The sequence below is a fragment of the Mus musculus genome, chromosome 11, assembly GCF_000001635.26.
Source record: "Mus musculus strain C57BL/6J chromosome 11, GRCm38.p6 C57BL/6J".
In the NCBI taxonomy this organism is placed as follows: Eukaryota; Metazoa; Chordata; class Mammalia; order Rodentia; family Muridae; genus Mus; species Mus musculus.
Genome location: NC_000077.6, coordinates 108,724,821 through 108,742,766, shown reverse-complemented (window position 1 = coordinate 108,742,766; position 17,946 = coordinate 108,724,821). Strand labels below are relative to the sequence as shown.

The 17,946-nt window shown below is 40.8% G+C and overlaps 1 protein-coding gene and 1 long non-coding RNA gene across 13 annotated transcripts in view; both read right to left on the bottom strand.

Moving 5' to 3' along the window:
• Cep112 (centrosomal protein 112) overlaps positions 1-17,946 on the bottom strand; it is a 435,401-nt gene that overhangs the window by 117,849 nt on the left and 299,606 nt on the right. The window lies entirely within an intron of this gene.
• Positions 28-17,946, bottom strand: part of LOC115487814 — a 34,258-nt gene continuing 16,339 nt past the window's right edge. Inside the window, exon 2 of the long non-coding RNA XR_003949791.1 lies at positions 28-17,946. This exon is cut by the window's right edge and continues 13,879 nt beyond it. This is a non-coding gene — a long non-coding RNA (uncharacterized LOC115487814).

The following is a 17,946-nucleotide window of genomic DNA, read 5'->3' as shown; positions in this document are numbered from 1 at the left end:
TGATTTTTCTTCTTTAGATTTGATTAATTTTTAAATATTGACTCTGCCATGCACAACCTGGAATAAATTCCATTTGGTCATGGCGTTTGTTTTTGTCCATTTGGGATTTGACTTTTTTTTTTTTTAATTTAGAAATTCTGCTTCTGATTGATAATATCCTGTCATTTTCTTGTCCAGTTTTGTTATCAGGGTCATGTCGACCTAGCATGATGCATTAGGAAATAGTCTGCCCTTTTCTAACTTGACAAAAAGACAACAGAGGATCAATATAACTTCTTCCTCACAGGCTAGCAGAATTTATGATAAGTCATGTTAGTCTAATGCCTTCATTTTTGAAGAGGAAGGTCATTACTTGCTGAGCCATTTTAAAAGCTATAGTGCTCCGTTCAATAAGAGAAGAATCTTCCTTGGTACTGAAAACTTAGCCAGTACCTAGGGCTAGTGAAGCCACAATCTTAGACGAGAACCTACAACTGCCACTTTACTACACCAACACAGTCCCTAATACATTCTAAATATTTATAGCCACACATAAGTGTAGGTCTCATCCCCACATCAAGAAAATTTCTCTCTGAAAAAATGATCTTTTCTACAGAAATCCACAAGTGATCACAATGAAGAGTTGTAGAGCCCAGTCCAAAGAGCTGCACTTATACTACAACCCCTGTACCTAAGGCTCAGGGTTCTCTGTAGTAGGAGCAGAAAGCTTGTAAGAGCCGAGGAACAGAAGTTTGCTGTGAGATGCTTTCTCCTGGAAATGTCCAAGAAGAAACATTGATGAAGTCTCACCTATATGGCTGCCTAAACACGACTCAAACAAGAAGACACAAGTGACATGCTGATGTGCACTAAGGACATTCAGGAATGCCTCACACCGGGACAGAGCACTACAGGCAGCTAAGGCACGATGAGATCAGGAGGAGTCGTCTTTCTCAGGGTAAAGCACACCAGTTGGTTATCTAAAACCAAATGATCAACCCTGAAAGCATACGGACAAGTAATATGATACAGACTCAGCAGGTTATATTTTTATATATTTTATATTTTGGTTGCACACACACCCATGCACAAGTATGCATATACATACACACCAATAATTCAAGATCAAAAGGCTATAAATTTGAAAGTGAACAAGGGGCTAGTATATGGGAGGGTTTGAAGGAAGGAAAAGGAAGGTGGAAATAATGTTATTATATTATAATCTCAAAAAATTATAAAAAGATATAGGGCAACTGAGACTATGTGAGGGTTTCTTTCTTTCCCTTTTCTTTTTTACAGTGGAGAGAGAAAATAGAACCTCTTCTACATGTTAAGCAAATATTCTATCACCAAGCCTTATAAAACTCTAAAGAATTACTCAAATAATATATATATATATCTCATATCTCTATCTCTATCTATCTATCTATCTATCTATCTATCTATCTATCTATCTATCTATCTATCTATCTATCTCACATTAGCACAGGGTCTCCTGTAGCCAGCGTTGGACTTGAAGTCCCCACACATGCCTCTGTGTCTTGAATCACTGAGTCTCCTGACTCTACTTCTTGAGTACTAGGATTACAGGCATGCACCCCTTTTACTTGGTTTCCAATTAGCAATTTTAAAAACCTAAAACAATCTAATTCAAAGATGCACTAATTTAACACATGATAAGGAAGGACAATACGAAGCACCCTTTGTTTTCCATAATTAAACCATGCTGTGTGAACAAGAGCAGCAAAGTTTGCATGTGCAGTAAAACCGTTAACTTCACAATGTATGGAACAGTGGAAGCTGAGCTGAAGTGTGCCAGACAGTTTTCATTGGTGCTCTGTGGTATGATACCATACCAAGTGTGTGTGCTCAATGTTCACAACCAAGGCTAAGTGAAGCTGTTCCATACAACACACGCAACACATGTAAGCACATGCAGACACATAAAACACAGAAACACATGCAAGCACATGTAACATAGCACCAGGTGCAAACATATGTAAACACATACAACAGAGAAACATACAAATGCTTCCAGAAACACATCAGTCCATTATGTGCTTTATTTTGAATTAATTATTTTGGTGTGTTTTGAAAATTTTTACTGCTGTCAACTTTTTTGTGACCCTCTCATTCAGTCCTATGTCCCCATATAGAACCACAGTTCACAGTTTGGGAAGCTATGGCTTAGAGTATGCTACAGAAGTGGTTCAGAGATGTTCATTATAGTCAGTTGATTGATGGTTTCGTAAAGTTCAACTATATCCTGATTTTCCTGTCTGCGGGATATTTCTGTTACTCACAGCTGGTGTTGAAGTCTCCAAATATATGCATTCATCTATTCTTGCTCAGGGTTTTATCACTTTTTCTTCACATATTTTCATGATCTACTTTAGGGGTATACATATCAAGGATTGTTCTGTGTTCTTATTCTCTTGAAATTATAGAATGCCCCTATCTCTGACAACCTTCCTTGCTCTGGTCTACTCAAAACATAACATCTGATTACATTAGGATGGCGTATCTTCCTCCATTGGCTTACTTTTAGTCTGTATGTGAATTATATACAAGGCAGGTTGTAGACAGCAAGCATATAACTACATTTTATTTTGGCCTACATGAACAATTTCTGCCTTTTTACTGGCATATTTAGGCCATTACCATTCAAGATGATTTATTAATTTTTTGTTACTTGATTTCTTTTTTTCATATTCTTTTTCATTCTTTTTCTGTCCTTTGTGGTTTTAACTGAACATCTTGTACAGTTTCATGTTTTTCCTTTTTTTAGCATATCAATTATATTAATTTTAAAGTCCTCTTCTATCAAGAAGGCGTGCTCTATGACCAAGCAAGTGCTCCAGGAGGCAAATGGATCAATAGGAGAGGCAGGGGATGCTCTGACAGGCAGTCAATTCTGATAAAAGGCATTATGACCTTCTGCATTCAGCTCACCCTCACACCCTAACAATTATTTTTGGTTTCTTATGTTTTCAGCAAGCCTGCTGCAGTCAGTGCTTACATCTATCCCACACGATGCCCTGCAGGTTTCCTGAACTGTGACTTTGTATCTGACACTAATTTCGGAAAGTTCAGTCATGATTTCCTGCAATACCTTTCCCTTTCTCCCTGCTCTTTTGTAGTCCTACTATGCAAATTTTAAGCATTGCCTGCTGTCCCAAAGGTGTTGGTATTGTTTTTTTTCTTTTCTTTACAATTTTAGATATTTCTTTTGAGACCTTCAAGCTTAGCAGGTCTTCACTAATTCTTTACAGCACACCAATGAGCTCATCAAAGCTCTTCTTCCTTCCTTTCTGAAATAGGGCTGCTGTGTAAGTGCAGGTTGGTATCAAACTCAGTGCTCCTGCTCCAGTTTCTGCGGGCTGGGATGGTGCTCATTCAGATCGTGTTTTCTAGCTTTAGTATTTCTTTATCTTTTTTCCCCTTTGCTTATAATGCTCATTTCTTTATATATGTTGTCTATTAGATTTGTTAATATATTAATCACAATTGATTTAAATCACTGATCTGATTAATTACAATTATAAATCTTGATTCAATATCTGAAACTGGCTTCAGTATTTGCTGTTTCTTCAAACTATGTTTTTTTTGTTGTTGTTGTTTTTTGTTTTTGTCTTTGGTTATACTGTCTGATGCTATCTTGATAACCAGATATTATATGTTGGGTGTAATTTTCTTCAGTAAAAGCCCCTTATAGGGTCTGGAGAGATGGCTCAGGATTTAAGGAAGGGCATATACTGTTTCTGTAGAAGACCTAAATTCAGTTCCCAGCACCAACATTGGGCAGCTTACAACTGAATATAACAAACACTCCAGTTCCAGGGAGACTATGAACCTAAAATTAATAAAAATAAATCTTTGCAAAAGTCCTTTACTATAGGTATGGCTTGGGGAGAAAGTGTTCTGTAGTTCTAATGGTATGGTGGCCAGGAATGGAGATCAAAGATGATAAGGAGAAATCCCAGGTGTCCTGAGAGCTGAAGCAGGCTGCACTTAACAGCTCATATTGACAACTGGAGATCATCTACAGGACTGGGCTGTGGTAGCAGCCAGAAAGCTCCAGGTATAGATGAAGGTAGTAATCATGGGTGCATAGTGAGAATGGCACACAGTTTTAAAGTGGTATTTTAAAACCCAGGGTAAGGGGAAAAATTCCTGAATAGAACAGCAATGGCTTGTGCTGTAAGACAGAGAATCGATAATTGGGACCTCATAAAATTGCAAAGCTTCTGCAAAGCAAAAGACACCGTCAATAAGACAAAAAGACCACCAACAGATTGGGAAAGAATCTTTACCTATCTCAAATCGGATAGGGGACTAATATCCAATATATATAAAGAACTCAAGAAGATGGACTCCAGAAAATCAAATAACCCCATTAAAAATGGGGCTCAGAGCTAAACAAAGAATTCTCACCTGAGGAATACCGAATGGCAGAGAAGCACCTGAAAAAATGTTCAACATCCTTAATCATCAGGGAAATGCAAATCAAACAACCCTGAGATTCCACTTCACTCCAGTCAGAATGGCTAATATCAAAAACTCAGGTGACAGCAGATGCTGGCGAGGATGTGGAGAAAGGGGAACACTCCTCCATTGTTGGTGGGATTGCAAGCTTGTACAACTACTCTGGAAATCAGTCTGGCGGTTCCTCAGAAAATTGGACATAGTACTACAGGAGGATCACACAATACCTCTCCTGGGCATATATCCAGAAGATGTCCCAACCGGTAAGAAGGACACATGCTCCACTATGTTCATAGCAGCCTTATTTATAATAGCCAGAAGCTGGAAAGAACCCAGATGCCCCTCAACAGAGGAATGGATACAGAAAATGTGGTACATTTACACAATGGAATACTACTCAGCTATTAAAAAAATGAATTTATGAAATTCCTAGGCAAATGGATGGACCTGGAGGGCATCATCCCGAGTGAGGTAACCCAATCACAAAGGAACTCACACAATATGCACTCACTGATAAGTGGATATTAGCCCAGAAACTTAGGATACCCAAGATATAAGATACAACTTGCTAAACGCATGAAATTCAAGAAGAAGGAAGACCAAAGTGTGGACACTTTACCCCTTCCTAGAAATGGGAACAAAACCCCCATGGAAGGAGTTACAGAGACAAAATTTGGAGCTGTGACAAAAAGATGGACCATCTAGTGATTGTCATATGCAGGGATCCATCCCATAATCAGCTTCCAAATGCTGACACCATTGCACACAGTAGCAAAATTTTGCTGAAAGGACCCAGATATAGCTCTCTCTTGTGAGACTATGCCGGGGCCTAGCAAACACAGAAGTGGATGATCACAGTCAGCTATTGGATGGATCACACGGCCCCCAATGCAGGAGCTAGAGATATTACCCAAGGAGCTAAAGGGAACTGCAACCCTATAGGTGGAACAACAATATGAACTAACCAGTACCCCGGAGCTCTTGTCTCTAGCTGCATATGCATCAAAAGATGGCCTAGTCGGCCATCACTGGAAAGAGAGGCCCATTGGACTTGCCAACTTTAGATGCCCCAGTACAGGGGAACGCCAGGGCCAAAAAGGGGGAGTGGGTGGGTAGGGGAGTAGGGGTGGGTGGGTATGGGGGACTTTTGGGATAGCATTGAAAATGTAAACGAGGAAAATACCTAATAAAAAAATTAAAAAAAAAGAAAACAAAAACCCAGGGTAAAGTCTTTTGTATCCCTACCAATAGGATGGCTGAGTGCTTGGCTTTCCTGACACTGCACAGGCATGGAGAGACACTGCTCTCCAGATGTGGTTGGGGACCCTTTGGGCAGGCTTTGGTTTTCCTTTCTCCATCTTGACAGCTTGTTCCTGATTTGTTCTAGTCTATACTTCACACACATCCATGCAATAAGTTTTTGTTTGTTTGTTTGTTTGTTTTCTAACATCTGGTTTCCTGTTGCAGTTCAGTGTTCAGCTGATTCTGCTTGAGTTGTGGCTCTAAGACACACCTGCTCTCTTCAGAGACAGACGGAAGATTTCAGAGTCAGGTTTGCTGGACAGCTAGCTGAATCAGGAAGAGAAGGAAGACTGCAGCAATGCTCAAGTCATGAAAGAAATGCTCAACCATTCACCCAGACTTGCGGCTCCAGCTCTAGGACTTGCTCTAGCCTTCAACCCTGCTACCGACCATCAGTGGTCTGGTCTCTGCCAGAGAGCCTGCTCTTGGAGAGAAGCCTGTGAAGAGTTAGAGCTGTCAGCAGCCTGTTCCTACTTTCTCAAGTTTCCAAGCTCCCATTTAGATTGCTCTTGTGTGGACAATAAAGATCTCCTTGTTTTCCTTTCACTGAACAAGCTCTGCAGTTTTGGAGAGGACAAGACAGGACTTGGATGGAGGCCGAAGAATCCACTGTCTCACGGAGCTATGAACCCCACTGGTGTCTCTCAGCCCTCTCCTCTCTTAGGGCAGGCAGGATGGCTGGAGGGAGCTGGAGCTGTGCACTTCTCTTTCCACATACAGAAGGTCTGAGGCTAGTGTCGGTCACTTCCCTTCTTCTAGGTTCCATAGGATCTGAGAGACCTCCAGTAGGTTGGGCTCTGGTGAAACTGCTCCTTAAGAAGGCAGGCCTGCTTCAGGGTCCAGAATGCCCTGCTGTCTCAGAAGGGTCACTTTTCCCTCCTCTGTAAGGAGCATAGATAGATATTCCTCTGTGTTCACTGTGTCAATCCAGTGAAGCTTTTGGAGGTAAATCCACTAGAGGTTTATCTTCCAGACTTCCCCAAACCAAGCCCCTGTCATCCATCAACCCCTTTCCAGGCTACCAGTACTGGTTCCTGCAGAGGTTTCTCTAAGTAGGATTTGCTCTGGAAAGTTGTGATTCCCCATGTCTGCTCTCCAAATTCTAGACCAGGAACTTTCCCTAAGAGGTCACTTGTGACACAGAACAAAGGCTGCTGACTTTTTACTTTGTCTAGGTCTGAACTCAATAGACTTGAATGGTACCATCAACCACCTTCTATACCTAAGAGGAAACTTTAAATTGACCAAGAAATCAAATTTATAATATCTAAATTATTTCCAGAGAGACAAAAGATACGTTTAATGAATAGCCTTAATAATCCCTGAGACAGCATCACATCCTCATAATTATTATAGTACAGATGGAGAAAAATGCTAACAAATTTTGAAGATACTATGGCTAGAAGTTTTCCAAGCTGAAAAAGAACCCCCAAACCACAAGTCAGAAGATCATTGAACAAAATACAAGATAAACACAGAAAACCACATCAGGGCATAACATGCTAACACCGAAAGAACAAGAAATGAAGCTATTTCCTTCAAAGCAGCCAGAGAAAACAGATACAATGAAAACATAATGAGCGAGTTGTCACTCATGCCATACAAGTTAGGGAGCAACGAAAGCTGAAGGGATGCATTCATCTAAAGCAGCACACACAATGGAAGTAACCTTCCAAACCGAAAGTGAACAACAGATTCTCAGGAACAAACCAGAGCCTCATCACTAGTGCCACACAGAAGGCTGAAGGGCTGAAGAGATGGGTGGCCCACTGGGAAAGAACATATGCTCTGCAAACAGGAAGACCTGAGCTGAAAACTCCAGAACCCATGTACAAAAATAGGCACGGTGTTTGGAGACAGATGCCTCCCCAAAGCTTGTTGGCTCAGTCAGCCTATCCAAAATGGTGAGCTTCTCGATTGGTGAGGCACTCTTTCTCCAGAGCAATAAGGCAGGGCATGATAGGGGAAGACATTTGTGTACATGGCTCACACACATATCTGCACACTCATGTGCACCCCTCCACATACATAAAGGTTGAAAGAATCATTTCCTTCTTAGAAACACACAAAGACATCGAAAAGAAGCCTGCATGAACTAAAATGAACAAATTGCACTGGCTATGAAATGACATGTATGAGTACAAAACGCTCTTGTTTTAAGGTCTCCTCAAACACAGACTGAACATTAGTTGCATCAATAAAAAGCAGCACATTCAAGGTTTATTACATTTGTAGAAACAGGAGAAAGAATGGAAAGGGGCAGCATGGCGTTATTAAGGACCGCCTTCCTCATACGACCGGCCTAACAGTGGGCAAATGCTGGCTGTGACTAACAAGCATGCTGCAGAGCCTAGGTGACAACTGAAGAACCAGTGAGGAACTGTATGAGCTAAGAATTACAAATTTTAATCCATTCAGTGATGGAGCAATCCTAAATAAGCAAATATCTAACTTCAAGAGCTTCAAACCACACGAAGCAAAGGCTGGTAGAAACAAGAGGACTATAGGCAAATTCATAAGCTGTAATCAAAGAAAATTTAGTATTTCTTAGTAATCGATATCAATAGACTGAGTACTAGTGAGGACAAAGATAATCTGAAAATTACTACCAACCAGCTGGATTGCAATCAAGACAGACCATGTTTTTTCCATAAGACAAACTGCGGTAAGTTTTAGAGGTACTGATTTTATATAGAGTATGTTCTCTGATATGAAGAAATTAAGCAAATAGTCACAGACATGCATCTGATATGTCCCAAGTATCTGAAGAGTAAAATATGTCCAGGTGAGTGATCTGTAAGTCAGAGAATTGTAAAAGGAAACTGGAGAATGCTTTGAAATAAGTGATGATGTTAGGGTTAGAGACTTTTGTGGACTTCAGATATGTTATTACTTAGAAAAATTTTAATTTGAATTTATTTACTAGTAAAGAAAGAAGATCTAAGACAGGATACATAAGCCTTCCATGAAGAAGCTTAAAAAATAGCAAGTGAGACACAAAGCAAGCAAGAGCAGTAAAGCAGAAGGGCAGAAGTTAATGGAACAGAAAGCAGTAGAAGAAGATAAAAAAAATCAATAAAATAAAACACTTGTAAATTAAGAACAACAGAATTGATAAATCCATTAAAACATGAATTAGAAAAAAGATAAAAATTTCCAATATCAGATAAGAGAAAAGAACACTATCAGATTCTATAGACATTACTGGGTTGTGAGAAAATATTATAACAACATTTATAAATGTTCATAATTTAGACAAAGTATTTGATTCTCTTAAATAATATGAACTACAAATAATTTAAAATGACTTATGTAACGTAATAAAACCCCAAGATCCTTATATTTTTTACATATATTCCTATGAGAGAACACATGTACACAAAACAATTACATCTAAGCTCAAGTGGTTTTACTAGTGATGCATCAAAAAATATGAATTACATTCAAATTTTTGTATAAAAAACATGAGCAGAAACCACATCATAACCTGTGTGTGTGTGTAAATGAAGAGAGATGCTGTTTAGCAATGCTGATTTGCTTGTATTGACCGTATTGAAAATACCCAAATGTCAGGGTTCCTTACTGTCCCCCTTTTTTTGACACAGGGTCTCATTAAAACAGCCCTGCTTAATCTGGGACTTGCTATGTTTACCAGGCTGGCCTCAAACTCACAGATATCCACTTGCCTCTGTCTCCAGAGTGTTAAGGTTAAAAGCCTGTTCAAATACCATCCCCAGTTTCTCTTCCTTTCATATATTTTCTTCTTTCAGACTGACTACCTTTCTTCCTCCAGACATACTAACTACAGTGTGCCCACACACACACAAGCATGGTCCTTCTGAAATCTGGATATACACCTGTGTACCTGATTATTCTCACACACATCTCCTACAGTTCCTCTTCTGTGCTAGGCACAGAAGTGCAAGCCTTAGTGCATCTGGGGAGGAGAGAGATGAGTGAATCACTAACACACGGCATGTTAGGAAGGAGATGTGGACAGGCATTAAGGGAGGAGGAGATTCCTGAGAGAGAAGGCTGTGGCAAGGCGTTGGGCAGTAAAGAACAGTGATGCCTATGACTGCATCCACAGAACACTCATTTTTTACACTATTGAAGCATAGTCTGAGTGCTCTATACACTCTGTCTGGTGGAAGCTCTGACACAGGTGCTCTGCTGACCTCACTCAAACCAAGAGATGACTTAGAAAATGTGTTCAAGATCACACAAAAATAAATGTAATAAAAAACGATCTTTTAAGACAAATGTGTTGGGTATATAGATTACAGTGCAAGCTATTTTTGAAAAATGGAAATGCATGTTTATTGTATGAAACTAAAGGAAGAACTCCACACAAGATAAAGTAGCCTCCTGCTATTCATCCTGCAGTGTGGCAACATGGGTATTTTAGTGATGTTCCACGGCATTCCGAAGTTTTAAACCTTCTAACTTTGAAGGCCTACACAAACTTACAGAAAAGAGTGTCACCACCGTAAGCTGAAGTGTAAGCGAAGGAGTCAAACTGGCGCGTTTAAGCATGACTTTGGCACACTGGGCCCTGGTACAAAAGCCGACTAGACACTGATTTTATCTATTCTGCGTCTCCTACTTCTTCCCCAAACCTCAGACTAGAAAAAAGTCTCCAGGCTGAGAAAATGGGTACAGCCTGACATGCTTCTCTGTGGGTTCATTCCTGAAAGAAGGCCCTGTGTTCACCCTGGAGAGAAGCCTGGGAGAGGAGAAAAGACCTGAAAGCCCATGTAGGAAGAGGCTCCTGTGGGAACAGAAGGGGCTGTGCCTCCCTCATGCCATAGGCAGGCAAGGATGCTGGTCCGTTTAGTGACGTTGGCATGGGTATTCCCTCATGGGGTAGTAGTCTCAGCAGGCCAGGAAGAGCACTGGACATAGCTCTCCATGAGCTCCAGGCATTCACTTCTCCTTCCAAGCAGGGAGAGCATTCAAGTCTTGGATGTCTGAGAGCAGCAAGCATGGTTGTAGCAAAGAGAATTCCGGATCTACGGGCTTTCAAAGAAGAAGAAAGGCTAACAGGGATGCAGGCAGGCAGTCCAAAGTCACCTGGGACATGCAATTTCACAGCGGCTGCCAGCTCATCCATCATATTGATGACAGCGACAGGGACTGACCTGTTATCCTGGGGAAGCATGGGGCAATGGAGCTGAGGGAAAGTAGTAAGCGTCTACTGCCACACAGTCAGTGACTCAGACAGAAACCTAAACTGCAGAGAGGTTTGAACGTTTGAGCAGATGATCCCAGATCTGTGTTAGTGCTATCACTACTAAGGGTTATAGTACTGGTGTTTGGCTTAGATCCTAGCCTGCCATCCTGTCTCCTCTTCTTGAAGGAGCCATGAATGAAAGCAGCAACAGCAATAGAGAGACAAAAGTTACTTTATTACAGGCTGTGAGGGTGCCCAGTGCCCTTGATGTGGTAAGTGGGTGGGAATAAGAGGCTATGCCTCTGAGGTTGAGACTCCTTCCTCCCAAGCCTGAATTAACATCTAACCAGCCTTTGGTCAACTATAGGGCTGGAGAGACATGAAGCAATAGCAAGCTGGCTTAGGCTTAATGAGAGACAGAAGACAGATGGACCCAGCCCAGCCATCTTATCCCTATGCATCATGGAAGGGAACATTGAAGACAAACACTCCTGAGTCACATGCACGCAAACATGGCCAGTATGATACCTTTATAGGGACTAGTAACTGCCCCTGTATAAGGAAGAAAGGGACAGGAGAAAGGTGCTACATAGCACAACAACATTTTGATCAGTTCCCCTAGTTTGTATTGTCATAACTCTCTGCACACAGACATTACTCTAAAATCTGCTTAGCAGCTTACTAACTCATCATACAGATTTAGAATAAAAATGTATGTCCCCACAAATTGAGGATGACACCAACCAATCTTACTACAGCCACGGTATTGAGTAGCTATCAGAATCATTGTAAACACAATTAATTAATGACAACTCACTTTGCAAAATCTGTTTCCTCTACACACCCAGAGTCGCCAGTTTACTTGTGTGAAGCGGCTGCTCTAAGGGCCGGCCCATCAGGCTTGGTATCATAGGTGTCCTGGTGTCACAGCTTTGAAGGTCTCCCCACCCATTCCTACTTGGCTCCACTTTGTTTTGATTGCCTGCCTGCTAGACCCTTCAATCTAAATCATACCCTGGTAACCTCAAAATTAAAGATCTCTATAGTTGTGCGAGTTTGAAAGTAGGTATTGTGCGACAGGCATTTATCATCCTCCAAACCTATTCCCCACCCAGGCCAGGGCTAGGTGCTCTCATAAGTATATATTCAGGGATATGATGTCCACTGCATTTCATGGACATTCTTTATCTGGGGCCATGGATAGGGGTTTAAGAATTCATGGAATTCCCTAATGTTTTATGCAGCATTTTTTTGTTTGTTTGTTTTTTTTTTTTGTAGAAAAGGATTCAAATACTTTAACATATTTTCAAAGAAGAAAATAACATGAAGGTGGAATGGTCCTGCTCCTATTGTGTGCTTACCACAGAGCCTCCATCTGATCCTCTCCTGGGATTAAGGCATCCCCTTTTTTCCATAACTGATCTCTAACACTCTCACCATTTCATTAGTATTTTTCTTTCTCAGTCTCATCTTAAATTCATGTTTAGTGTGTCTCTAGTCCACCCTGAGTCACAGTGACAATTCTTATAGCACTGTCTTTGATGATACGGAGTCCACACCATTGTGGTTTTTCAGCTTGGGGTTTTTGTGAGACACTTAACAGTGAGAGTGGAGGTGGCTCTGACTCTTTGGTCTGCTCTTGGGACCCTTTCCCTCCTACTGGGTTGCCTCATCCAGCCTTGATGTGAGGGCTTGTGCCTAGTCTTACTGCACCTTGTTATGCCAGCTTTGGTGGACATCACTGGGAGGCTTATTCTTTACTGAAGGAAAATGGAGGAGAGGAGAGGCGGGGAACTTAGAAGAGGGGAGACAGGAGAGGCTATGTTCAGGATTCATTGTATGAAAGAAGAATAAAGAAAATTTAATGTAATAAAGTTCTATTTGTTGTTTATTTCATAAGATAATCATAATGCTTTGCATTAACCACTTTCTTAAATGAATATTGAAAACAGGCTTAGCCTATCATTGATTTGATCATCCTAATTTGCATATGGCTTTCTCAAGATCAGTTCCTTATGAGCAGGTGGACTGTTATAATAAGATTTCTCATTGTAAAGACCCCCTTTGAACAAAATACTCATGGGAGCAAATATGGAGACAAAATGCAGAGCAGAGACTGAAGGAAAGGCCATCTAGAGTCTGTCCCACCTGGGGATTCATCCCAGATACAGTCACCGAACTCTGACACTATTGTGGATGCTAAGAAATGCTTGTTGAAAGGAGCCTGATATAGCTGTCTCTTGAGAGGTCCTGCCAGAGCCTTACAAATACAGAGTTGCATGCTCGCAGCCAACCATTTACACTAAGTGCAGGGTCCCCAATGAAAGAATTAAAGAAAGGACTGAAGGAGGTGAAGAGGTTTGCAACCCCACAGGATGAACAACAATATCACCCAACCAGACACCCCCCACCCCCATCCCAGCACTCTCAGGGACTTAGCCACTAACCAAGGAGTGCATATGGCTCCATCTGCATATGTATCAGAGGACAGTCTTGTCAGGTATTAATGGGAGGAGAGGTCCTTGGTCCTATGAAGGCCCAATAGATGCCCCAGTGGAGGAACACCCTCACAGAAGCAGGGGGAAGGGGGATGGAATGGGGGTTTCCGGGAGCAGGGGAAACCGGGTAAGAGGGTAACACTTGAAATATAAATACATTTTAAAAATAGATAAATTTTTTTAAAAAGAGGGAAAGAAATTTGTTTTTTAAAAGACCCCTTTATGAAACTGGCAATTGAGACAATGGAGGGAAGTAAAAAAACCTGTTGACTTTCTATTAGCTGTCAGATGAAGACATAAGCAAAAACAAAGCATATATTCCCATAGATATATCTTAAAAATTTAAAATATTACTTTGAGTCAAGGATAAGTACTCCGTTATTACAGAATATTGTCTTTTTCTGTCCTTAGATTGAAATCCCCATTTAAGAAATGATAAGGTAGTCAGTACCATGTTTCCATCCTCAGTGACGCCTCACTCTGACTAATTCCCAGCATACGGAATTGCATTCGTTGCTTTGCCTACAGTCGGAACCTGGGAAGCACCGTGGAAAGGCATCCCCTTTGCAGAGATGGAAGACACTAGGGTTCCTGCAAAGGTCTGTGGTATTATCAATGCTACTCTCAACTGAGTGCCCACTCAGTAAATATTAACAGCTCAGCCTTAGAAGAGCCACACAGAATTAGTAACTGTGCCCAATACTGCAGGCTAAAATAACGTGTATTTTATGGTAGATAACCTCAGGACTAACACAGGACACTGTTAACTGAAGACTAATCTCTCACCACTGCAGCACACATTTAGTGGCTAATACCCATACATGATCACATAAGATTTATATGTATTTCTTCTCCCCACTGATTGAAAAAGAAGGCAAACTGTGAAACAAGCTTATGGAAACAGTTAAAGAATTAAGATTTAATCATATTTCAAAGCTCACCCTCAGAGAAGCTCACTGAAGCAAAGGCCACAGAAACTGAAACTCATTTATTAGTTGGGCAGGAACACAAACTTTAAGAATAAGGGAATGAGAAGGAAGCTTTAGTTTGCTCTAGGGAAGAGGTAGCTATTCTCTGATGTGCAAAAAAGAATTTATCATCAAAGACCTAATGGAAATGGGGCCAATTAATTTTAAGAATCTCTACCTCCTGTAATGTTTTTACATGTCTTCGACACTGTTGTACTTTATACCAAATCTAATGATTTGACAAATGTCAATAGAAAATGACTACTATAGTTAGCTAATTTTATAGGTGTACAGCTGGGGAGATAGCTCAGCTGGCAATGTGCCTGATGTTCAAACTCAGGACCCGAGTCCTGGCTTATAGTATTCATGGCAAAACCCAGGTCTGGTGGTTTGTGCCTGTATCCCTAGTGCTGAGATGGTGGAGGCATGGGGATCCCAGGCATAAGTTGACTCCCCAGTCTATCCAGGTGGTACAGTGTGATGCCTTGCCTCAAAAAAAATGTGGAGAGGTATAAAGACACCTGCTTTTCATCTCTGCTATCCACACGTATTTGTGTGAAAAAGTAGGCAAACAAATATGCACATGCACAAACTGCAAGCATAATATACATTTAAATGTACTTAATATAATGTACAAATGAGTGATAATATGTGGCAGAGTTGTTTTCAGTAGTAGAATGTTGTCTTCAAGTTTTCAGTTCAAACTTTAAAATGGTTCCATGATCAAGTGGCAACAATTCAATTATAGATCAGATAATAAGCAATGCCAAGCTAACACTGAATCATGGGTCTTAGTATCCCAACATGGTATATTCAGAAATCCCATGAGCATCTCACGTACTGTGAAAAATCCTCCATTTTGGTTATTTGATTAAAAAGGGGTGTAATGAACAGTAGGCCACTTGTGAGATACTATCCTTGTCGGTCACTGGTACACTTGCAGTCATTTCTAGATAATATGATCATCTGAATATCTGAGCTGATTCCTTGACAACAATGGGTATGATACCCATCCAAATCATGCCTACTCCTCACTCAGTTTGCAAGTGAAAGGTGTGGCCAGCTGATGATGTCACTTTGTAGTTAATTTCCCATCACCCCACCCGGACCCTAAAAGCTACTCCAACCATCTTTTCTGTACATGTGAGTTGCTTTGATGGACTATACCAACAACTGCTGCCAAGCGGTAAGCACTCGAGCGTGGTGCTTAACTATACTGGCTTTGAAGTTCAAGCAACTTGGGTGGTGTGACCACAGCAAATTATGTAACTTTCCTGGACATTATTACATAGAATGTACACATCAAGTGGACAACAGTGATTGAATGTAGCTGAGGTTTAGCATCATAGGAATGGCAGAAGCTCTAGATGGCAAGGCATCTGAGAGCAGCGAGTTGGCACTGGAATGAGGACAAGGTCCAGGTTCTTTATGCGTGAGAAAATGGAAGAAATAAAAGGCCAGGCAAGAGTGATCAAAAGGAGCATTTGGCAGGCTGAGACTTAGAGGTGAATGGCTGAGTAATGTTAGCTCCAAGGCACGGCTGCATTTCTATGGGTAAAGTCAAAGCAAGATAGAACTTACTCTACTGTAGATAAGCTTAAGAAACTGCAGGACAGCCTGCTAGGAAGCTTGCCTACTAACATCAGTCTTAGGCTGGCTCCCAGTTTTGCTTCCCAGGTCATCCTTCTACTCTGAGTCCCTGAAAAGGACTGTCTCAGTTTCTTTACTGGAGAAATAATTTTCTTCCTGACATGTCCGTAGGGCTAGGGCACTCTGCTGCTTTCAACAATGGCAATCAATTGTTTTAAGCCTGAGAAATATAAAATTACGCACAAAAGAGTGTAATATTCTCTAAGGTTAAAGAGCCATCCTAGGGCTGAGGACATGACTAAGTTGACAAATGTTTGCCATGCATTATGTAGACCCTAGTAGTTAATTCTAGAGACATAGTAAATCCCCAGAATCTATGTAAAAGGTCAGGCAGGTATGACGGCTGCCGTAATCTCAGCAGTAGCCAGATTAGTTCAATTGGTAAAATTCAGGTTCAGTGAGACACTGCGCCTCAGGAAATCTGTGGAGAATCATCAAGGAAGATATTTCAAGTTTGGATCTCTATACACATGTATGTACAGAGTAAAGAGAAATGCACCCATACACGTGTGAACACACACACACACACACACACACACACACACATACATATACATATATACATACATACATACACACACACACACACACACACACACACACACACACAGAGGCACACAACCCCAACACAAACCCTCTGAAAACAGCAAGACAGCTTGATATATAGTATTTAAGTGTATTTATGAATGCTTCCTCCTCCTCATCTCCATTCTGAGAGCTAATTGTTATCCCATGTTTTATTTATTGTTTTAAAGTGAGCATATGTGTGCGCATCTCTAACATGCTTTGTTTTACTATTTTTAGTCCTGTGTAGTTGCCTACAACAATTCTTTTAACATTGTTTAAAAGATGTATTCATGTCATAGCTGAATCTGCATTTTCTTATTTTCACTGCTTAAGAATCCTTCAATTCAGTGAACAGATCAGAATAACTTATCCCTCTGAACATTTGAGCTCTTCAGATTTTTCTCTTGGTGAGCCACAGTCCAGGGCGAGTCTTCTGGGACATAGTTTTGAGTTTAAAGAGCATGTGTTATGTAGTTGAATTGATGCTTCATAAATTAAATGGTTGACTGTACTGAGCAATGCCTGGTTATCTCCCAAGCAGTACTTCATACTTGCTCCATAGTAGAAGTACTTTTCGTTCCACACCCTCAACCATATGTAGCAGTCAGATTTTCTATTTAACAGCTTTACAATGGAAACTTTAAACTGTACAACTCAGTAGATTTTAGTATATTCACAGGATTATTTCTTTGAGCCTGGATATATGAAAACAGTCACTTTCCATTTTCTCCCCCTGACACCAGAGACAATGAATCTTTTTGTCTCAATGGACTCTTCCACTTTGTAGTTATAAGTGGAACCATGCATAAGGCCCATCTTGACTGCATTCTTTCACTTAATACAAGTCCAAGAACCATCTATGTTAGAGCCTGGATTACTATGTCATTTCATTGCCAAATCTACTGTATGGGTAGTATAGCACACTCTATTCATGTTACAGTAAATGAACGTGATGGTTCAACTTCATTGTCACTTTGATTGAATTCATAAGTACTTAGGAGCTACTACAGAGAAGACCGAGAGAGGAAGACCCAGCCTCAATGTGGGAAATGCCTTCCAAGGACAGGTGGCTTAGGGGGAGCAAACAGGAGACAGCTCTCTCTCTGCTTCTTGGCTATCACATACTGTGCAGCTCCACTCCACCATGTTTCACCATGTTCTGTCTCACCACAGGCCCCCAAATAATGAAGCGAGCCAATGTAGCCTGAGGCCTTAGGAACAGAAAGACATGTGAATTCTTTCCTTCTTTAAGCTACTTTTCTAACTCTATGTTGTCAAGGTGATCAGAAACTAATATAGAACACTTGTTTCCACTTTTGACAGT